Source organism: Dendrobates tinctorius, unplaced genomic scaffold (genome assembly GCF_039654945.1).
Source record: "Dendrobates tinctorius isolate UK_male_01 unplaced genomic scaffold, ASM3965494v1 ptg000079l, whole genome shotgun sequence".
Classification (NCBI taxonomy): Eukaryota; Metazoa; Chordata; class Amphibia; order Anura; family Dendrobatidae; genus Dendrobates; species Dendrobates tinctorius.
The window spans coordinates 14316726-14340840 of NW_027361747.1; the positions used below are offsets into that span (position 1 = coordinate 14316726).

The window sequence follows — 24115 nt, forward strand, 5'->3', positions numbered from 1 at the left end:
CAGGGTCCAAATACAAACTGGGATGGCCGTCGCCATGAGGTTGAGGAAAGGTTCCGTCTCCACAAGCCTAAACGGCAACATTTCCTGGGGAAGCAGTCTGTAAATGTGACTGTTTGGTATTGTAGCCTGTGGGTGACTGTGTATTTGCGCTTGTGCTCAAAGGACTGGGGTAGGGACAACGGGATGCTGTTGTCAGAGACACCGCACTGCACTTGCTCATAGAGCCAGTGCACGTGTCCTGAGTACAGAAGCAGTGCTGAAAGTTACCTGGGGAGCTGGGCAGCAGAGGTGACCATGCGTGCTTCAGGCTAATAGTGTCAGGGTCCAGTCAGCGCTGGAAAGTAAAGAGGCATAGGACCTGCGGACACTGAAAATGAGTAAGCTTGCACGGGACCTATGGTCATGTGACTGCAAGGGGGCGGGGCTTAGCGTCCTGTATTCAGATAGGACAGGACACCATACAACAACTCAGAGTCAGGAAAAGCAGAGGTCACAGCAGTACAGGCAAACGAGGTACAGGAGGGACAAACAGATGGGTAGTCAGACAGAGCCAAAGGTCATACACAAGAGGGCAACGTGGTACCAAGTGGACGAGCAGAGAGGAGTCGGGTCACAAGCAGAGAGTCATACACGAGAGGTAGCGCAGTACAAGAGGGTCAGGCAGAACTCGTAACAGGGACAGAACCAAATCAAAACCACACAAGCAAGCAAGATATCAGGCACAAGGCACACGTATACAAGAGGTCACTTAACTCAGCCGAGGGCAGGAGTATAACTGACACCGGACCCAGGTCCAGTGAGCACTAAATAGCCTCCTGCTGCCAGAGAGAGGCACATAATTAACCCATAGTATAACCAGGACGGGTCAAAGCGAAATCCCGTCCTGGATCATGACAGCTGTGCTGGGACAAGGACACGGACGTAGTTGCTAGTGTGCAGCGAAAGGTGCAGAGTGGGAGGCATCTTCGCCTACATCATGGACAGGGAATTGGTGTGCCCGTAAAACAGGGTTAGAGGCAGTCGCGTCACCCGCAAACTCAAGGTGGCCGCCATCCCTTGGTACTCAGTCCCCAGCCACCACTATTTCTCCCAGTGTTCCATCCCTGCCTTACACAAGCATGTGTCCCATAACATCTGCCGTGCCCTGACCAACGCTATTATTGGGAAGGTCCACTTAACCACGAACACATGGACAAGTGCTTGTGGCCAAGGATGCTATGTTTTGCTGATGACACACTGGACACCTGGTGGCAGCTCTGAAGTTTGGCAACCTCGCACATGTTTCAATACCTGGCCCATGTGCTCAACTCAGTGGTTCAGAGGTTTCTCAAAACCTACCCAGATCTGCCTGAGCTACATTTGAAAGTACACCGCATGTGTGCCCATTTCCGCAAGTCAGCTACAGCTGCTGCCACCCTGGCAATGCTGCAGCACCATTTCAACTTCCAGCTCACCAACTGATGTGCGATGTTACCACGCATTGGATCTCAATGTTACATATGTTGGCAAGACTTTGCGAGCAGCAGAGGGTAGTAGTTGAATACAAGCTACACCATGTACATCAGTGTTCCGGTCAGCCTCCACACATAAAAGCTGATGACTGGGCATAAATGTCTGACATCTGTACGATTCTCCAAAATTTTGAGGACTCGACTAAGATGGTGAGCAGCAATAACAGGATTTCATCTTTTTTGTATCATCCTTCTCCTCCATCACCAAATCAACAGGGTGATAGCACTACCCTTGCTTTAAATTTTTTAAGTGTGCTTTGATTCCTGCATTAACAATCTATAGTTGCCTACCTCGAACATTATATTTATATATACACCCTCCAGGGGTAAATGTTTTTCAGCCCATGCCTGGGCATTACCCGTCTAGGATACCCACTCCTTAATAATGGGGAAAAAGAATTCTGAGACACTCCACTACGTCTCTTCAAAGGGGTATTGTAGGGGTATTGCAGTGCCTCCTTCTAAATTGTGGCATCCCTTGCACTTAGTGCATATGCTTTACCAGTGTAGCAGACCCACTCCACATCCTCAAATAGGCATGCCAAAAACATTTGCAAACGCTTGTAAACGCTGCATTTTTTTGTAGCATCATTTTTGATTACGACCAAAAATTGCAGCGTTTTTATGCGTTTGTAAGCGTTTTTACATGCGCTTGCGTTTTTTATGCGCAAAGGTAGTCTAGGTGTCACATTTCACAGGAGAAAAATCCTTGAAAAATTCTTTCAGCAGACTCCACCAATGGGAAATCAGTGGGCGTGTGTTAAGGGAATTCATTATATAGACCCTATTTACAGCTGAATTCTTCACATTTGCTTGCATTTTCCTTTGTGAAACATGGATCTGCGATGGAAGAGTCTTTACTATGACTTGGATCTGGACATCAGGATGGCTCAGGCTTATGCAGTTGCTTGCCATCAACAAAGGGATAGAGATAGGCAGCGAAAACGGCAGCTGGTGTGTTTGTTGATACATCCCATTATTGAACTCTGGGAGAGCCGTGGAGCATACCACACCCTCTACAGCGAGCTCCAGGCAAGCCCAGAGAAATTTACTGACTATACATGGATGTCCCAAGAAACCTTTAACGATTTGCTTGGTTGTGTCCAAGAAGCCATCCGGAAACAGGACACGCAGCTCCGTCGTGCGATTACTCCTCAGGAACGGCTCCTGGTCACATTACGGTACGTAGTATTGCGAAACCAATGCCTGCATAATTTTCTTTGTTGTGACATGTACTCTTCCAAATCTGGCAGAATTATAGTTAACAAAAGGCTGCGGTATCTTTTTTATGGCATGTAGTAAACAGGCTTCAGATGTATTTTTATGATTTTTTTTTTTTTCATTTTATTTTTGGTGTTTTAAAAATCCATATACATAAATAATTTTGTTTTTTTCTTGGTTTCCCAGACCTTGCTACTGGAGAGACTCTCTCTTCACTCCACTTCCAGTACCGTATTGGAATATCCACATTGTCTGGAATTGTAGCGGACACCTGCCGGGCTTTGTGGAACATTCTCTGTCCAGAATTCATGACCCTGCCTACCACAGAAAAGTGGTTGGAAATCGCCGAAAAATTCTGGACCGTCTGCAATTTCCCCAACTGGGAGCGGTTGATGGGAAATACATCCGGATTATCAAACCAAAAAGAACTGGATCTGAGTACTATAACTATAAAAAGTACTTTTCTACAGTACTCATGGCCATTGCGGATGCAGACTGTATGTTTATTGCAGTGTACATTGGTGCATTTGGCCGTGGGAATGACTTCCAGGCTTTTAAGAACTCGGACACGGGACGGAGATTGTATGGCAACCAGTTCAATTTCCTCATGCCATGGCCTCTTCCCAACACCGAAGGTCCGCCACAGCCATTTGTAATGGTTGGGGATGAGGCATTCCAGGTGTGACAAAACCTGCTCAAACCCTACTCCAGCCGAGACATGGACCACACCAAAAGAATTTTTAATTACAGGCTGACCAGGGCCAGAAATGTAGAGTGTGCCTTTGGTATACTTGTTTCCAGATGGCGCACTCTCGGCACAGCCATTAATCTGAAACTGGAAACAGTGGATGAGGTGTTGAAAGCCTGTGTGGTTCTACATAATTTTGTCATGGCTAGAGAGCACCCGAACTTTGAACTTGATGATGTTGCTCCTAACCCATTGCCTGATTTTACTCAGCACCCTCTCAGGTCATTGGTTGAAGTTGGCCAAATGAGGGACCAATTTGCGGCCTACTTCAACTCAGATGTAGGACGGGTGGAATGGCAAGATCAAATGATGTAAAAAAAAATTTTTTGTTGGTATGTTAATAAAAAACCTGTTTTGATACCTGTACTGCATGCATTATGTCTTTTTACACTCCCAATACTATTATCAACTGGCCAGGTCTACCAGTGAATTCAGGATGCTGTGTTTTGTGCTTCATGAATTTACTAGTACTCCTGATCAGGTGACTATACATACACAAACAAGTTGTATGACCTTTATAATCTCTACAGTGCATCGCTGCATGAGCAGCGATAGTGGAGATAATACAACTAATATTTGTGTCACATGCCCTGATGTTACAAATAGTGAGTTGGGGTGCACTAGCATCCGTCACTGTTTATAACACCTAAACATGTGACTATAAATATTATTTGTAGGATCACCACTGTGGCTTGAGTTTGAATGCAGACTGGAGACATAATAAAGTTTATACAACATCTACAATACCCAGGCCTGGTGTCATGTTGAAGAGAGGATGCACAAACTAACGCATTCTGACTTCACAAAGTTATCACACATGGGCAGGAGAATACACATATATTAGTTAAACTGCAGCATTGCTACAGTCTGCTTCAAATATGCAGACTGAAGCAACGCTGAAGGTTAAAACTCATGTGTATTCACCTGCCCAGGTGTGATAGTTATGATAGAAGGCCATGGTATTGGTGAAGTAAATATAACATGTATTTTCACCATCATATCATCAGTTTATTCAACACAGACTGAATAGAGTATGTGGTTAATTATAAGGTATATCTACAATCCCCTTGCCTTGTCTCAAAATTAGTTAAATAATGATGGTAATAAAACAACATAGGCAAGGTAACAATAGATATGCCTTGCACTCAACACCATCCTCTATTCCAGGGTTCCCTAACTCTAGTCCTCAAGGCCCACCAACAGATCATGTTTTAAGGATTTCCTTTTTTATTGCTCAGGTGAAGCAGTTATCACCGGAGCAATGGAATTCCTTAAAACATGATCTGTTGGTGGGCCTTGAGAACTGGAGTTGGGGAACACTGCTTGATTCAGTCTGTGCAATATTAGAAGACTGAAGAGACTGGTGGTGAAAATACAAGTCATAGATTTGTGTTTTTGACACCACATATCTCCAAGACTGACACAAGAAACATGTCTCAGTAATGGAGATATGTGGTATCAAAAACACAAATCTATATGACTTGTATTTTCACCACCAGTCTCTACAATACATTCTTCTAATATTGCACAGACTGAATCGAGCAGGGTTCACTAACTCCAGTCCTCAAGGCCCACCAACAGATCATGTTTTAAGGAATTCCATTGCTCCAGTGATAACTGCTTCACCTGAGCAATGGAAATCCTGAAAACATGATCTGTTTTTCTTTGGGGCAGGAGTATCCTGCCTGGACCGACTTCCACCGTGTGACCGCCTTACATTGCTCGACCGCCTGGAGCGGAGCTGGTGGACCGTGGCGTTGACTTGTAAAAGATGGAATGTGGGTCACCCCTCTGATGCTCGGTGGTAGCTGTGTCGGTGCTCCTAGAAGTGGCGGCGGTGGCGGTGCTCTTAGAAGGAGACAAAGTCATGTCGGTGCTCAAAGAAGTGGCGGTGATCCTTGGAGACAAAGTCGTGTCGGTGCTCCTAGAAAGAGAATACGTGTCGGTGCTCTGGGCAGGTTAAAAGTGTTGGCGGGACTCCTAGGAGGAGAATTGGTGGCGGTGCTCCGAGTAGGCGAAGTGTTGGCGGTGGCCCAAGCAGGTTCTGTGGTGGCGGTGCTCCAAGTAGGTGGTGCGGTGGTGGTGCTCCAGACAGGAGCAGCGCTTGCCATAGTGGTGGTGGCGGTGGAGTGTCCAGCAGCACTCGGACGGTGTAGTGGTGTCCGGCTTGGCTTGCAATGCAGGTGGCCGTGCAGTGGTATGCAGCAGAAGTCGGTAGTGAGGTGTAGTGAGTCAGTGGTGGCACTGTTGGAAATGACACCACTGACTGCTGCACATACCGATTCTGCTGCATAGCCTGCAAGTAAGCAGTGTTGCAGGCCTGTAACACACTCAGCTGTTGCTCAGGACTAAGGTGTTCCGCCATGCCCTGTTCAATTTTACTGAAAAAATGGTGCACTGGTCTGTTGAGGTCGGTCTCCAGATGGTCAAGGCGCTGGTCGACAGAGTGGAAGCGGTGTTCCATGTGGTTAAAACCGCATTCCATCAGGGAAAAACCACTTTCCACTCTGGCTGACAGCGCCTTGAGGCTGGCATGAAAGGCCTTGCTCAAGTGCATGAACTCGGGCATGACAGGCCTGTCCGAGGCCCTCTGCCGCTGGCGGGTAGTGCCCGCATTACAAGTGGCAGAGACCTGGGACAGGGGAACACCTGATTCACCAGCTTCCTGGTCACCAGCTGTCTGTGTTGCTGACCTGCAAGATGCTTCCTGGCTGTCGGATGGCTGGGACGGGTCCGAGGTCGTCCGATGAAGGACCGCTCCAGGGAAAGGTTGCAGGGTGCTGCTCCAGGTGCTGTGGAAAGAAAAGAAAAAGATTACTATCATGCATTTACAAGAAACATCAGCTGTGGAATAGAAAAGGACAGGTTAAAAAAAAAAAATACTTACGCTCTGCTGGCAAGGACCGGTCTCAGGAACGCCAACTCGCGATAATAACGATATTTTCTTCTGGTCCTTGCCGCTGAACCACTGCAAACCTGTCCCTCAGCACAAACATCAGTGCTGAAGCGGTCCTTCATCGAGCGCCAACATGTGCGGACTTTGTTCACTGTTGGAAAAACAAAGAAAAAACGTTATACAATGCACTGATGGCAGCATCATTATCAGCACACAAACCTAAGTGAACTTTCCAAACAGTCAATGCGGCATCACAAAATAATTCTAAACACAAAGCAGTCACTGTTGATGCTGAGGACACAGGTGTGTTTCCTGCAAGAATATATCTTGCAAGAAACACACCAGTGCCATCAGGAGCAAGAGTAAAACCAGATTCAATACAGCAGTCCAATACACAAAGCAGTCACTGTTGATCCTGATGGTACAAGTGTGTTTCCTGCAAGATTATATCTTGCAACAACACACCAGTACCTTCAAGACCAAGAGTGAAAACAGAATCAAGACAGCAGTCCAATACACAAAGCAATCACTGTTGATCATGAGGACACTTTTGTGCCTCCTGCAAGAATATATCTTGCAACAAACACACCAGTACCTTCAAGACCAAGAGTGAAAACAGAATCAAGACAGCAGTCCAATACACAAAGCAATCACTGTTGATCATGAGGACATTCGTGTGTCTCCTGCAAGAATATATCTTGCAACAAACACACCAGTACCTTCAAGACAGCAGTCCAATACACAAAGCAATCACTGTTGATCATGAGGACACTCGTGTGCCTCCTGCAAGAATATATCTTGCAACAAAGACACCAGCACCTTCAAGACCAAAAGTGAAAACAGAATCAATACTGCAGTCCAATACACAAAACAGTCACTGTTGATCCTGAGGACACTAGTGTGTTTCCTGCAAGAATATATCTTGCAACAAACACACCAGTACCATCAGGAACAAGAGTCAATGCGGCATCACAGAGAATGGAAATACTTACTGAACACCTTTTTGGAAGTTGGAGAAGCGCTGTCCCAGCCATCCATCATCGCTGCGGCCACCTCATTCCAGAGCTGCCGGGTCACCACTGTGTCTTTGTACTGCTGGTCACGGCTGTCCCACAACGGGATACGCTCCTCAACAAGGTGGATCAAGTGCTCGTTGTCTATGTAGACGTCTTCTTCATCCCGTTGTGGAACCTAGAACAAACAAAAAAAACTATAATCTTTGAAATTTTGGAGAATGAAAAAGATAGAAAAAGAAACAGAGAAGAAGCAAGATAGAAGATGAAAATAAAGACAGAAAAAAAGGAACATTGAAAGACTATATACTTACATGACGTCTCCACACCAGGACTTGGCTAGGCTGCTCCCGCTCAGGCTGCTCCTGCTCTTCGGCCTCACTTGCCGTGTCCGATGTCTGTAAAGAAAAAAAAATTATTACACATTTTCTAGAGGCAGCAGCTATACTTACCCAATGGCAGCAAGATCCTCACCTCACGATCTGCTTGGGCCAGTTCTTGCTGGGATGGGGAATAGGCCGATTCAGAAGAAGACATGCTGAAATTTAAACAAAAAAAAACATTAGTACATAATAATTTGTACAGGACACACAGACATTATGTTGAAGAATACTCACATTTTGGCTGCTGAAGCTTGAATCCAAGGCTCTTGTCTGGTCTTCTATTCAAGGCTGTCTGTAGCTGCTCTTCTCTTGCTGTCTGTAGCTGCTCTTGTCTTCAAGGCTGTCTGTACCTGGTTTTATCTCAAAGGTTGTCTGTAGTGGTGAGGCCCTGCAGACACCTTCTTTTATGTAGACTGCTCCCAAACAATGTTGCTTGTTTAGGGGGTGGTTAAAACAAGTGTCTAGACATTGTTTACTCAAATCGCGTGTGCACAAAAAGCGCTGATATGCGCACATCCAAGCGCACGCCAGCGACCTCATAGACTATAATGCTATTTTTTTGCGCATACCATGCGCACACGTGCACGCGCGATTTTTTAACGAGGTTGGGCGGAACAAAAAATGCAACATGTAGCGTATGGTGTGTATGGATGCACACCTGGAAAATGCGCAGGGCACGCAAACGCTGATGAGCGCATGCAATCGCTAGACACTGTGCCCGCCATTTTAAAGATAGGGGACCATTGCACATGCGACTGATAACGCACGATGCGCTGCACGATAAAACGCTAGTGTGAAACCAGCCTAAATCATTAAGATTTTTGACTCGTAGCTTCAACTCGTATTTGTATTTCAATGCTAATGTCCGATTGCCCTTCATTAGATTATATGTGTCCTTCAAAACCTTGTTTTGATACTTCCACCATCCAAAAATCCTTCTGCAGACCTTTATCTACATTAATTATGTGTTAGTATCTACCAAGTAAGTACTACATAATTACATCCACCATGGTCCACAAACATGAATGAGCAAAGCAACCTGCATGGACACACCATGCAGATGTTGAGGCTCAGATGTTTAGAGAAGGCTTGGGATCAAAATAGACAAGCAAAGAGTACAAATCTAATCAGTATGTGTGGTCTCTAAATAGGACTCCGGCTTCTGTTTCTGTGCCAGAATAGCAAGTCGCTGATAAAGCAAAAGAAATAAAAGATAAAATCCTTGTTCTCATCTGCACTAAATCAAATCTCAGTAAGATGATCCTAAATTGTATTGAAGATTATATTTAGCATTTTTTATGTCTCAGACTGCACACAAAATTAATGCAGTGGATTATAGAACATGCAGCCTGACAGTCCTCAGGACACATATGGAGAAACATCTGTCTGTCTATACATAGATGTACATGTGGTAAGTATGAAACACAAAAATGTATGTGATGTGATCACACTGCAGTTTAATATGGATGGGATGGTCCAGGGTTGATCTGAACTGTCCTCCATGTGGACACCAGGAACAGAAGGAGCTGTCAGATATAACAAATCCTTACACAACATCAGGTCACTTCAATAGAAAAGAGAAAACCGCTCAAATACAAGAAATCTGCTGTTCTATCTGTTTTCTGATCCATTTTGGTTTTTGATTCAAATCAGCAACTTGTCAAAACAGATAGAAAACAGATGAGAGTGAATTAAAGATGATTAATGTCCGATTGGTGTTTCTCGAGCCAATAAAAAAACTGAGCTCCATTTCCTTTAAAGGATTATTTCATGGGTGTATGCCTGTTGATATCTCTGGAGATCCCTACATCAGGGCTTGAGCACCCCAAGGATGGGACTCAAAAGCCACTCCTTGAATGAAGCACAGGTGGTTTTGGCCTTCACATTCGTTGTCAACAGAATTGCTTTCTGCTGGAGAGGTTGAGCATGTGCACCTTCATTTCATTCAAGATGGGTATGTAAAGCCCTGTTCTCGAGTTTCCAGACTCCCTATTTTGGGATCACTGTGGATTCCTGCAGTCGGAACTCAAGTAAGTTACACTCTATCCATGGATAAAGCGTATTTTTTTGTGTATGGGGAGTAATAACCGTTTAATTGTATAGTAATCTTGGTTGCTGTCATGATGTAAAGTTGCCAAGAGCAGCAATCATAACCTAGCTGTTGTCTAGTTATGCTATGGCAGGAAAGCAGTTTCTCAGTCTCAATGTGCTGTCAGATGTGGGGTGCAACATGCTCACCTGTAGGTCACAGGCTGTTAGGCACCGAGGTTCTCCCACTGCACAGGGGGAATCTCAAGCCATGTCCTCTGCGGTCTCCCATTCTTCTGCAGCCGCAGAGGATCCTGCTCAGCAGAGACGTCGGTCTCGACATATTGCCCAGGCTAGTGCTATGCGTCTGGTTGCTACTGCCGCTCCAGGCTCAGCTGTAGCATCAGACATTAGTCAGCCGCGAGCAGACGCTACAGGGACTAAGTCCTACTTTTCTCCTACTGAGCATGCCCGTGGGATGACCTCTCATTGGAGGTCGGAGGTCACATGCTCAGGTCCTATTGCAGCTCAGAAAGGTCCCGGAAGGCTGCGTCTATAAAAGGATCGCACGGCCATGCTCTAATATAGACTGCATTATCAGACTATGTGGAGTGAGTGTTGTATGCACATATGTATGTCTCAGGTGAATGACTCATTATGAAACCCATACCCTTGGTATGCATGTGTGTTGTGTAGCCTAGCCTGTTAAGTGCCCAGGCTGAGGTGCAGGTAGGAGGTAGGGTCAGAGACTAGTATCAGCGCCAACTTGTGGCTTGTCTGTACACCACGGTGCTTGTGCTCGGCACTCCACGCTAGCCAGTGTCTATTAGTAGCGTCCGCAGGTGCGATGCCGCACGCTTAGTAGGTCTAGAGGGACTCTGACCCCGTGTCCTTGGGGCTGAGTTCTGTGACCGCTTACTGAGGGCTCCCTTTGCCGAGCTTTGTGAGTTTAAGCAGACTCCGGCATTTATGTTCTGTGGTAGCGCGGCTCTGTGAGGTAACAGAGTTCACCCTGTACACACCGGGTGACGTTAACCCACGTGTGTTCTTCCTTTATACCGCCATATAGCGTCCGCCATTACCGGGCAGCAGTTTAACATCTCTGCATGGTGGACCCCGGGCTGCGAACGCACCTTATTATCTTTTTATTATTTGGTGTGTTCCTCCAACCCTAGCACAGGCCTCTGCTGTCTCCAGGCCTCCATCCTCAGGAGCCGCCGTTCACAACTCATGGGACGCAAAGTTCATTGCAACATGCAAACTTTTACTGGTCAGTTCAAGTTCATCATGATATAACATGTGGGATAGGGCACAACACTTCATGTTACTTACTTAGTCCTGGACTATCCCTAAGCTCACTGACTCAGCATTGGGCTTGGGACTGGCCACCTGCCTTTCACGCAATTCCACGTCCACTGACCTCGAGATGTCAGAAGACCAGGCACATGCTTTATTACCTGGACTGAGTCCTAGGCTCTAGCTGTTGAAGGAATGTTCACAAGGTATATCAGTACAGCCTTCTACTGCAGTGAACGATTGGCCCATGCTGGCCCCAGTAGCCCACTGTTCTTGAACCTGACCTAGTACTTCCCTATCTGATCTACTTCCCACTTTTTACTAACACTGGTTCCCACCCAAAAGTAAATTCTATCCATTATATATTATCCTATATAATAAACCTATTGTCCTTATTAACATAGTATTAACATGGTTAGCAAGGCTGAAAAAAGACATTTGTCCATCCAGTTCAGCCTATATTCCATCAGAATAAATCCCCAGATCTACATCCTTCTAAAGAACCTAATAACTGTAAGATACAATATTGTTATGCTCCAGGAAGACATCCAGGCCTCTCTTGAACACCTCGACTGAGTTCGCCATCACCACCTCCTCAGGCAAGGAATTCCAGATTCTCACTGCCCTAACAGTAAAGAATCCTCTTCTATGTTGGTGGAAAAACCTTCTCTCCTCCAGATGCAGAGAATGCCCCCTTGTGACCATCACATTCCTTGGTATAAACAGATCCTCGGAGAGATATTTTAATTGTGCCCTTATATACTTATACATGGTTATTAGATCACCTCTCAGTCGTCTTTCAAGACTAAATAATCCTAATTTTGCTAATCTCTCTGGGTATTGTAGTTCCCCCATCCCCTTTATTAATTTTGTTGCCCTCCTTTGTACACGCTCTAGTTCCATTATATCCTTCCTGAGCACCAGTGCCCCAAATTGTACACAGTACTCCATGTGCAGTCTAACCAGGCATTTGAACAGAGGCAGTATAATGCTCTCATCTTGTGTATCCACACATCTTTTAATGCACCTCATGATCCTGTTTGCCTTGGCAACTGCTGCCTGGCACTGGCTGCTCCAGGTAAGTATATCATTAACTAGGATTCCCAAGTCTTTCTCCATGTCAGATTTACCCAGTGGTTTCCCATTCAGTGTGTAAAGGTGATATTGATTCCTTCTTCCCACATGTATAACCTTACATGTATCATTGTTAAACCGCATCTGCCACCTTTCGGCCCAAGTTTCCAACTTATCCAGATCCATCTGTAGCAGAATACTATCTCCTCTTGTATTGACTGATTTACATAGTTTTGCATCGTCTGCAAATATCGATATTTTACTGTGTAAACCTTCTACCAGATTGTTAATAAATATGTTGAAGAGAATAGGTCCCAATATCGACCCCTGCGGTACCCCACTGGTCACAATGACCCAGTTAGAGAATATACCATTCATAACCACCCTCTGCTTTCTATCACTAAGACAGTTACTTACCCATTTACACACATTTTCCCAAAGACCCAGCATTCTCATTTTGTTTACCAACCTCTTGTGTGGCACGGTAGCAAATGCTTTGGAAAAATCAAGATATACCACGTCCAATGACTCACCTTCGTCAAGTCTTGGGGCCCCGTCACACATAGCGATCTCGCTAGCAAGATCGCTGCTGAGTCACAAGTTTTGTGACACAACAGCGATCTCACCAGCGAGATCGCTGTGTGTGACAGCGATCAGCGACCGGCCCCCCTGCCGGTATCGCTGATCGCTGCAAGAAACCTCTGGACATTTTTTTCGTCGCTGATTTCCCGCTGGCCAGCATGCATTGCGTTGCGTGTGACAGGCGGGAGACAAGCGATCAGCTGGTAACTAACGTACACATCGGGTATCCAAGCGACACGTATCCCTTGGATACCCGATGTGTACGTTAGTTACCAGCAAGTTACAGGTGCCGCCGCCGCCTCACACTGGGGACCAGCAGCCCGCGGAGTGGGTACCTGCCGCCGCCGCAGGCTGGGGACCAGGAGGCAGCAGGACGCCGCCAGGAGAGGCCAGGGATGCCAGCATGCCCTCTGCTCGTGGAGGACTGGAAGAGCAGGCACACTTGTCCGCTGCTCCCGGCTCACTCCTCACCTCGGTGTGCTGATCGCTGGTGAAGCTGTCTGCGTGAGAACTCACCAGCGATCACATAGTGACTTACCAGCGATCCTGACACGTTGATATCATTGTCGGGATCGCTGGTAAGTCGCTATGTGTGACTCCAGCTTTACCTATTCATAAAAACTGATTAGATGGGTTTATGAGGAATCGCTCCTGTCAAACCAGTGCTGATATGGAGTTAAACAGTTATTGTCATTGAGATAATCCAGAATAACATCCCTCAGAAACCCTTCAAATATTTTATAGAGGTTAGACTTACTGGCCTATAAATTTCCAGGTTCACTTTTAGAGCCCTTTTTGAATATTGGTACCACATTTGCTATGCACCAGTCCTGTGGAACAGACCCCGTCACTATAGAGTCCCCAATAATGGCTTGTCTATTGCATTACTTAGTTCCCTTAGTACTCATTGGTGTTTGTCATCCGGACCCGGAGATTTATCTATTTTAATCATATTTAGCTGGTTTCGCACCTCTTCTTTGGTTAGATTGGTGACCCTTAATATAGGGCTTTCTTTGTCTCTCGGCATTTCACCTAGCATTTCATTTTCCACCGTGAATACTGTGAAGACGAAGGTGTTTTAGTATATTAACTTTTTCCTCGTCATCCACAACCATTCTTATTATTGTTCCCTCCATGTATTTCGACCCATATGGACGCAACATCCTCATTCCCTTAGCTAATATCCTCCATTAAAGTGGACTTTAGGCAAGACTTTACATAAAGACAAACCCCTCCTCCTCTCCAAATTTTTACGATCCTTTCTAAACAGACTGTAACCCTTTAAGTTAACTGCCCAGTCATAGCTTTCATCTAACAATGTCTCGGTTATTCCCACTATGTCATAGTTACCTGTAGATATTTCTGCTTCTAGTTCTTCCATCTTGTTTGTCAAGTTTCTGGCATTTGCCAGCATGCAGTTTAGAGGATTATATTTTCTTGAAATCTCCTCCCTGTCGATTGTTTTAGAAATTTTCTTACCTCCCTTCTGAGTATGTTGTCTTGGGTCTTCTTTGCCGCACCTCATATCCTTTATCTTATGCCCTATGCTGCTGATAAGCCACTTAACTATATGAACAGTACTCATACTATCCCAAGTCTAACCCTGCGCTTATGCTGCACTATGCACATTATACATTAACACTTTACATTCTTATACGCTGTACATTACTACCATCTATATATATCATTGCCTTAAATTGTCTGTCATCCACTTCCGTCTGGATGTCCCCAAATCCCATAATCCACTGCGCCGCACCGGAAGTATGCCGACCACCATTTTGGAACACCCAATTGATGCAGCTCAGATCCAGGATGCAGCTGCGATCCTGACCGCTCGGATCCAGGCCACCACTGCGATCCCAACCGCCGCTGGGATCCCAGCTGCCGCTCGGATCCAGGCTGCCACTGCGATCCTGAATGCCGCTGCGATCCTGACCACTGCTGGGATCCAGACGCTGCTTGGATCCCAGCTGCCGCTCAGGTCCCAGCTGCCGCTCGGATCCAGGCCGCCGCAGCAATCATGAGGCTGTGAAAGGGGTGTAACAAGGGGATATAACGAGAGGGGTGTAATGAAGGGGGTGTAATGAGAGGGTGTAATGAGGGGGGAGTAATGAGAGGGATGCCACCACCGGACCCCCGCCAGGACCCACCGCCTGACTACAGGCGCCGGATCCCACCGCTGCCTGCGCACCCACCTCCGTGCAGTTACAGCCGGCAGGAAAGACCGTGGCTTGAGGCCTGTGCTCAAAATTGGGTGCAGCCACGCTCTGGTGGCGTCGCACACCATCTCCAGCACAGGCTGCAAAACACCGTCTTTCCTGCCGGTTGTGACTGCACGGAAGTGGGTGGGCCGCCACCCCCAGCGCCACAAAGCTACCCTCATCGTGATGTTACTGCCCTCCCGATGCGATAGCATTGGGCACACATTTAGTACAATAGTCAAGTTGACAACACTGGACAATGACTGTGTGATTGCAGCCATGTATGATTTATTTGAAATGCTGCCGCAATTCAGAGACTACATAATTTGAAATTTGGGGGTCTATGTGTTTTGGCTAATTAGTCCAAGGCCAGACCCCAGGAGATACATAGGAAGATACCTGTGAGTCAAAAGGTTTAGGGCAGAGAGAAGCCGCCAGGGACTGGCCTAGGACTAGTCAGTCGAGACACATAGTTCCTCACTGTTTTTTCAAAGTATGCATTCTCTGGACAATGCAGTGTCTTACAGCAAAACGTAAATGGGTGCAATTATGCAGCCGGTGTCTGATGATACATGCTGCCCACACCATGAATCTGATGACAAGTTTCCTTTAAAGGGGTTCTAAGTTGCAATAGCCCTTGGTGTGGGCAGCATGAATCTGATGACATTTACCCTTTAATTGACAAATATTAGTGACACCCAGTAATTAAATGCCTTCCAGTCTGCTAAAATAATAAAGTACATAATAAAAGGAGCACTCCGATCAACGTTTTTATCCTCTTCATATTACGTAGCACTGTGTACTTACAATTGCTCATTTTACTTACTATCCAGATAATTCTTCTTTTCTCCATTAGGTCTGTGACATCATGTGATTAAAAACTGACTAGATGAATCCTTATAAGCTCTATGTAGAAACAGGAAGTCTTTTTCCTGCATGAGTCATCACTGTAAAAGTCCCTGCAAGGGGGAAGCAGGGAGCAGCTGGGTCTGGATGTGAAGAATTAAATGATAAATGCAAGGACAAGAGACTTCCTGTTTCTACAATTGTGTTTATATTCAATTGGTTTCTTGTTTCTGCAAGATTAGGGAGGTTTCCACCCCTCCCTTGTGGGCCATGCACATACAGTATAAGCCATCTTCCACAGCGTGTCCACATTGGACATTACCTTTCTGAATCCTGCTCATATAGGTACCGTACACATGGTCAGGTTTTTAAATACATCAGTTAGGGACTGCTCTGATATGGGTTACCTTGACGTTTGTAGAGCGGCTTAGCATACATTTTTTGCAAAAAAAACGTATCAACCAAATATGAAGAGAGAAGGAAGATCCGGCACTGGAGACTTAATAAAATCCACGATAAGTTTTATTCACATAATTTCATGATAAAACCATAAAGGGGAAAACAGACCCCCCCACGCCTGACGCGTTTCGAACCTTATACCAGGTTCTTCCTCAGGAAGCGTCAGGCGTGGGGGGGTCTGTTTTCCCCTTTATGGTTTTATCATGAAATTATGTGAATAAAACTTATCGTGGATTTTATTAAGTCTCCAGTGCCGGATCTTCCTTCTCTCTTCATGTTTGCAACACATGGTGGTCAGCCATTTGATCCCTAGGCACGACCGGCTTACAGGACTATTTTGGTGAGCACAAATTTCCCTTTCCCCTTCCTAATTTTCTATCAACCAAATACCCTGTTTTGTAATCATCTTTTTTACTAGCACTTGCTGTTTACTGTTACTTTTTTTTACAAAAGAGTATTTTTATACATTTGTTATACTGTGTTTTTCTGTGTTTCTGTTTCTACAGGGAGCAGAGAGAAGAGAAGAATTAGCTGGGTAGAAAGGCAAAATGAGCAATAGTAAGTACACAGTGCAATAGACTATGACGACTGCAATAAATTAAAAGGATCAAACCTTTGATGAGAGTATGAGAGCACTCCTTTACATTTCGAGAATGCTTGGCCTATAAACAGTATTCACTGGTCCCAGACAAGAGAAAAGCATTTTTTTTAAGCCAAATGCTAAAAATCTGTTTTCAGTTAACATATACCATCTGGTCTGCTTTGCTTTTCCAAGAACAGCGCAATGATTTTGTATATACGCTGTATATATTAGATGTGACTGTTTACTTGCTAGAATTTCTATGTTACATATGGGATTATTTAGCTAAATAAAAAACACATATAATGTGCCCCATCCAATGCATTTACTTCAACAAGACATTGTGACAGCTGGCCTTTGGAATATGTGACCTGTGTGTGTGGAGGCCGTCATCAAGAATGTGGGTGTCCTTTACTTGCCGTGTCAGCATGATGACATGGGCTGATACCGGGAGGCCTCTCTGAAATTGCGCTTTAAGGAGTTTTATGTGTTTAGAGAAAGGGAGAAATGTAAAAATGTTTATGAAAATTGTTTTTAATAAAAGGATATTGTTCATAATATCCAACCAGATTCTGATCATCATTTCTCTAAAGGACGGGCAGCACACATACAGTTGTTGTAGCAGTTTTTTAAGCCATTTTTATAGCCAAAGCCAGAAATGAATTTAAATAGGATGGCAAATATATAAAAAAGATTAATTTCTCCTTCCTGTGGGATCCACTTCTGACTTTTGCTCCAAAAACAGCATAAAAAATTGCACTCCAAGCTAAATGAAAAACTGCATGCACTTTATATTTTTATAGGATTTATGACAGATATGTTATAATCTATTATGACCCACTTGGATAAGTTATTAACTGGTGTAAATTTATGGAATATATTGCTGACCCATCAATTCTTGCCAATGTACTTTTCGAGAGGCTGTATTAGATTAGCTGGTCAAACGAATGTTGACTACTTATGGATCTGCTCAGTAGAGTTGAGTAAGACCCTAGTCTAATGGCTACTTTGGCATTTGGGGAAGCTAGATTAGAGTAATGTGAACTTCCTACTACTTGCTGGCATCTTGGGTGCTTCTTCTAATAGGTAGGCATCCACTATGTAATTTCTTGTGTAATGCTGTGACATCATGGGGCCTACTAATAAGAAGAGGCACATAGAATGACAACAGATAGTAGGCAGTCTGCAGCACTCTGGTCCTGCTGCAACAAAATAACAATGTGTCATTGGACCAGGGTTCTGCAAATCGTTTTGCTCAACTCCAGTTCCCAAAGAGTCTATATTATCTGACAAGTGGAACTAAAGAGTAGAGTATAAAATAATAAATATATGAATATAAAATAATAATGCCCTTAGTGGTCTTTTGTGCGCATTGAGTGATGGAAGTTGACATAAAAGAAAACAAATACACCTAACATACAGTGGGGAAAAAGTATTTAGTCATCCACCAATTGTGCAAGTTCTCCGACTTAAAAAGATGAGAGAGGCCTGTAATTGACATCATAGGTAGACCACAACTATGAGAGTCAAATTGAGAAAACAAATCCAAGAAAACACCTTGTCTGATTTGGCAACATGTATTTTGCAAATTATGTTGGAAAATAAGTATTTGGCCATTAACAAAAGTTCATCTCAATATTTTGTTATAAATCCTTTGCTGGCAATGACAGAGGTCAAACTTTTCTGTAAGTCCTCACAAAGTTGGCACACACTATTGGTGGTATGTTGGCCCATTCCTCTATACAGATCTCTAGTGCAGTGATGTTTTTGGCCTGTCGCTGGGAAACAAGGACTTTCAAATCCCTCCAAAGGTTTTCTATGGGGTTGAGATCTGGAGACTGGCTAGGCCACTCCAGAACCTTCATATGCTTCTTACGAAGCCACTCCTTTGTTGCCCTGGTGGTGTGCTTGGGATCATTATCATGCTGAAAGACCCATTCACGTTTCATCTTCAATGCCCTTGCTGATGGAAGTAGGTTTGCACTCCAAATCTCCGAATACATGGCCCCATTCATTCTTTCATGTACACGGATCAGTTGTCCTGGTCCCTTTACAGAGAAACAGCCCCAAAGCATGATGTTGCCACCCCCATACTTCACAGTAGGTATGGTGTTCTTTGGATGCAACTCAGCATTCTGTCTCCTCCAAACACGACGAGTTTTATTTCTACCAAACAGTTCTACTTTGGTTTCATCAGACCATATGACATTCTCTCAATACTTTTCTGGATAATCCAAATACTCTCTAGCAAACGTCTGATGGGCCTGGACATGTACTGGCTTAAATAGGGGCACTCGTCTGGCACTGTAGGATCTGAGTCCCTGGTGGCATAGTGTGTTCCTGACGGTAGCCTTTGTTATGGTGGTCCAAGCTCTATGCAGTTCATTCACTAGGTCCCCCAATGTGGTTCTGGGATTTTTGCTCACCCTTCTTGTGATCATCTTGACCCCACGGGGTGAGATCTTGCGTGGAGCCCCAGATCGAGGGAGATTATCAGTGGTCTTGTATGTCTTTCATTTTCTTATTATTGCTCCCACAGTTGATTTCATGAACCCAAGCTGCATGCATATTGCACATTCAGTCTTCACAGCCTGGTTTTTGAGGTTGAGGTTGTGGACAGGTGTCTTTTATACTGATAACAAGTTCAAACAGGTGCCATTAGTACAGGTAATGAGTGGAGGGCAGAGGAGCCTCTTGGAGAAGATACAGGTCTGTAAGAGCCAGAAATCTTGCATGTTTTGAAAAATAAATCTTGCCAAATCAGACAAGGTGATTTTCTGGATTTGTTTTCTCATTTTGACTCTCATAGTTGTGGTCTACCTATGATGTCAATTACAGGCCTCTCTCATCTTTTTAAGTGGGAGAACTTACGCAGTTGGTGGCTGACTAAATACTTTTTCCCACTGTAACTATTAGACCATATCCTTTTTTCCTTAAGGTGTTATCCAGTTTTGGGCACCACATTTTAAAAAAGACATCAACAAACTGGAGCAAGTTCAGAAAAGAGCGACCAGAATGGTGACCGGTCTGCAAACCCTGTCTTATGAGGAAAGGTTACAGGATTTGGGAATGTTTAGCTTGCAGAAGAGAAGACTGAGAGGAGACTTAATAGCTGTCTACAAATATCTCAAGGGCTTTTACATTGTAGAAGGATCATCTTTATTCTCATTTGCACAAGGAAAGACTAGAAGCAATGGGATGAAACTGAATGGGAGGAGACATAGATTAGATATTAGAAAAAACTTTTTGACAGTAAGTGTGATCAATGATTGGAACAGGCTGCCACGAGAGGTGGTGAGTTTTCCTTCAATAGAAGTCTTCAAACAGAGGCTGGACAGACATCTGTCTTGGACGATTTAGCAAATCCTGCTTTTGAGCAGGGGGTTGGACCAGATGGCCCACGAGGTCCCTTCCAACTCTACGATTCTATGATTCTATGAAATTATTTTTAAAAAATGAGCCAAAAAACTAACTAACAAGCAGATAGTTCATGTAGTTGCTCACTATTTAGTTATTATCTGCCTCTTCTGTTTGGCGCTGGATCAGAGTGGTCATTGACCCGTTCCTGCTAGCGATTCAACTATTCCATCTCACCAGAGCAGCTATTCTTCTTCCAGGTTGCTCTATCAATCAGGTGTGACTGCTGAAGTCATGCTGATTGACAGCCAGCTCCCTGGCTGTCAATCAGCACTTAGGCAGCAGGGAGCCGCCTGTCAATCAGCATGATATTGGCAGTGATGCCCCATCAACTTCACTGTACTCAAACAAGCAACACTCTCATTCAAATCTGCCCTCACCTCTGCTAAACAGGCCTACTTTACATCCCTTGCATCTTCCTTATCCCACAACCACAAACAGTTGTTCAATACTTTTAACTCCCTCCTCCACCCACCACTGCCCCCTCCGACTTCCCCAATCTTTGCCGAAGATTTTGCCGCACACTTCAAAAACAAGATAAACCAAACACGGCAAGTCTTTATTTCTCAACCACCACAACCCCTTTGCAAGCCAGACCAATGCCCAAACCCCATAACCTCACTACCTAACATCACTGAAGGGGAGCTTGCTCATCTTCTCTCCAAATCACACCTCACCATTTGTGCACTTGACCCTATCCTATCCCACCTCCTCCCCAACATCACCACCACTCTTATCCCATCTCTAACCCACCTCTTCAACCTATCACTAACTTCTGGTACCTTCCCTTCTGCTTTCAAGCATGCCACAATCCCGCCTATCCTTAAAAAGCCAACCCTCGACCCAACAGCCATGTCCAGCTATCGCCCAATATCGCTGCTCCCATTTGCTTCTAAACTCCTGGAACAGCATGTCCACACTGAACTTTCCTCCCACCTCTCATCTAACTTTCTCTTTGATAATCTACAATCTGGTTTCTGTCCCCATCATTCCACTGAGACAGCCCTGACCAAAATTACCAACGACCTACTTACAGCCAAAGCTAACGGACAATACTCTATACTCCTACTTCTAGACCTGTCTTCTGCTTTTGACAAAGTTGACCACTGCCTCCTACTACAGATCCTCTCCTCCTTTGGCATCAAAGACCTCGCCCTATCCCAGATCTCCTCATACCTTTCCACCTGCACATTCAGTGTCTCCCACTTCCACACTACCTCCTCATCCCACCCTCTCTCTGTTGGAGTCCCCCAAGGCTCTGTTCTAGGACCCCTACTCTTCTCAATCTATACACTTGGCCTGGGGCAACTCATAAAGTCTCATGGATTCCAGTAGCACCTTTATGCCGATGATACTCAGATCTACCTCTCTGGCCCAGATGTCACCTCTCTGCTGTCCAGAATCCCGGATTGTCTATCAGCCATATCCTCCTTATCCTCTCGCTTCCTCAAACTTAATGTGGACAAATCTGAACTGATCATCTTTCCCCATCTCACAGATCTTCCTTACCCGACTATCTATAACAATTGACGACATCATGCTTTCCCCCGTACCAGAGATCCGCTGCCTCAGAGTAACCCGTGACTCTGCCCTGTCCTTCAAACCGCACATCCAAGCTCTGCCCACCTCCTGTCGCCTCCAGCTCAAAAATATTTCCAGAATCCGTCCCTTCCTCAACCCTCATTCTACTAAAATGCTTGTACATGCCCTCATCATCTCCTGCCTCGACTATTACAACATCCTTTTCTGTAGCCTCCCTGCTAACACCCTCACACCTCTCCAGTCCATCCTTAACTCTGCCGCCTGACTAATTAATCTCTCTCCTGGCTACTCCTCTGCTTCTCCCCTCTGCAAATCTCTTCACTGGCTCCCATTCCCTCAGTGTATCCAATTCAAATTACTAATACTGAGCTACAAGGCCATCTATAACCTGTCTCCTCCATATATCTCTGAACTAATCTCCAGATATCTTCCCTCACGTAATCTCCGGTTCTCTCAAGATCTCCTTCTCTCCTCCACTGTTATGAATGGGTCACTGAAGAGGATGGCAGGAACAGGCTAAGCCACCAGAAGACCAGAGAGGTTGGTAACTAAGCGGATTGCAGACCCCTGATCCTATCAACACAACTAGCAGTAGCCGTGGAGCGTTCCAACAATGCCCTAGATGCTTCATCACAGCCGGAGAACTAACCAAGCCTAAAGACAGAAAGGTGAAATCTAATCTGCCCTGGAACAGATCCCAAAGGAATAGACAGCCCTCAAATATATATTGTCGGTGAGACAAGATGAGACACAAACACAGGCAGAGAACAGACTGAGCAAACGGTGAGGGCCAAGCTGTCTAGACAGGGCAGGACAGAAAAGATACTGTCTGCAATCATGCACAAAACCCTAAAAAAGTCCAACACTTCTGATATACAAAAAACCTGAGGCCATACGACCTCACCCCTGCTAGATCAGCATTCTGGTATAAACTGGAAGCAAAGCAAAAAGATACTAACATAACACGGGACTGAACAAGCTGTAACATATGAAGCAGGGCCCAGCGCTGCCCCCAGCAGGGAGCACGCTGAACCCTAGCAACAAGGCAGAAAGCAAAAAAAAGGCACAACCAGATTAGATGCAAAGGGTTAGCAAAAGAATCACTTAACTGAACCATGCAGATCAGGCAGGGGACAAAAGAACTCCAAATGCACAAGGAGGAAATCACCAGCAACCACCAAGAGCAGCCTGCTCAATTATATGCTCCCAGCCAGTAATCCCTGGTTCCCAATTATCGTCGTCAGGTGGGGAACTTCCATCAACCTGGCCAGAAATCTGAGCAAGGGAGTTCACAACACTCCACACTTATTCGCTCCTCACCCAACCACCTCCAAGACTTCACCCAAATAGCCCCCATCCTCTGGAATTCTTTGCCCCAACACGTCCGACTATCAACCACAATCGGATCCTTCAGACAGAACCTGAAGCCCATCTCTACAGCCTGCAATGATCCCCGCTGCCTCCTCACCACTACTGGAGCTACCGCCTCACCATCACTGGAGCTGCTGCAACTCCCCAAACTACTGTCTCCTTCCCCACCATCCTGTAAAATGTAAGCCCGAAAAGGCAGGGTCCTCTCTCCACTCTATATCAGTCTGTGATTGTTAGTTTGTTTACTGTGTGATATCTATACTTTGCATGTTACCCCTTCTCATGTACAGCACCATGGAATCAATGGTGCTATATAAATAAATAATAATAATCAACAGATCAGAAGAGAAGCGGAAGTGACCTCATTGGAAGCCACACAATCGCCATCAGGCACTGTGAATGATCACTCTGTGTCGGCAGAGATCTTAACTGGGCAGAACAGTCATGTACAGTAGGTAGCAACTACCTGCCTGTTAGTTCTTAGGCCCACAGTAAAAAAAAAAATAATAATAAAGTCCTGGATAACCCCTTTAATTGGGCATAAAATTCAACAAAATAGGATAGAAGACAAATGATAAATACAAATGAAAAGTCTGCTTTAGAGAAAACTACTTTATTTTTTACCAGAAAAATTAGCAGAAATGTAAAAAATCTAAATTATTATTTTACTATGTTTTTTTTTTTTACTTTTTCAAATATAGGAATTAATAATATAACAACAACAAAAAAATAATAAAAAATGTGTATATAAAAACTAGGGGACATTAATCTTGCATTATTTGAGGTAAAAAAAAATTGTGCACAAATAAAGTAAAGTTTGAGAAAGCCTAAAATACCAGATGCATGAGTCAGCTAAATGTTTTTCCAATTGACTTTTAATGAGCCTGTTGGTTTCTGTCAGGTTTTTTACTGGACAGAATAACCATCATGCTATGTCATTCTGACCA

The 24115-nt window shown here is 44.8% G+C and overlaps 1 long non-coding RNA gene across 2 annotated transcripts in view; it reads left to right on the forward strand.

Annotated features, from left to right (window-relative positions):
- LOC141096834 (uncharacterized) overlaps positions 1-24115 on the forward strand; it is a 55619-nt gene that overhangs the window by 16670 nt on the left and 14834 nt on the right. For both annotated transcript variants that reach the window (XR_012233788.1, XR_012233787.1), the window contains exon 2: positions 16765-16816. This is a non-coding gene — a long non-coding RNA (uncharacterized lncRNA). The remainder of the gene's footprint in view (positions 1-16764; positions 16817-24115) is intronic.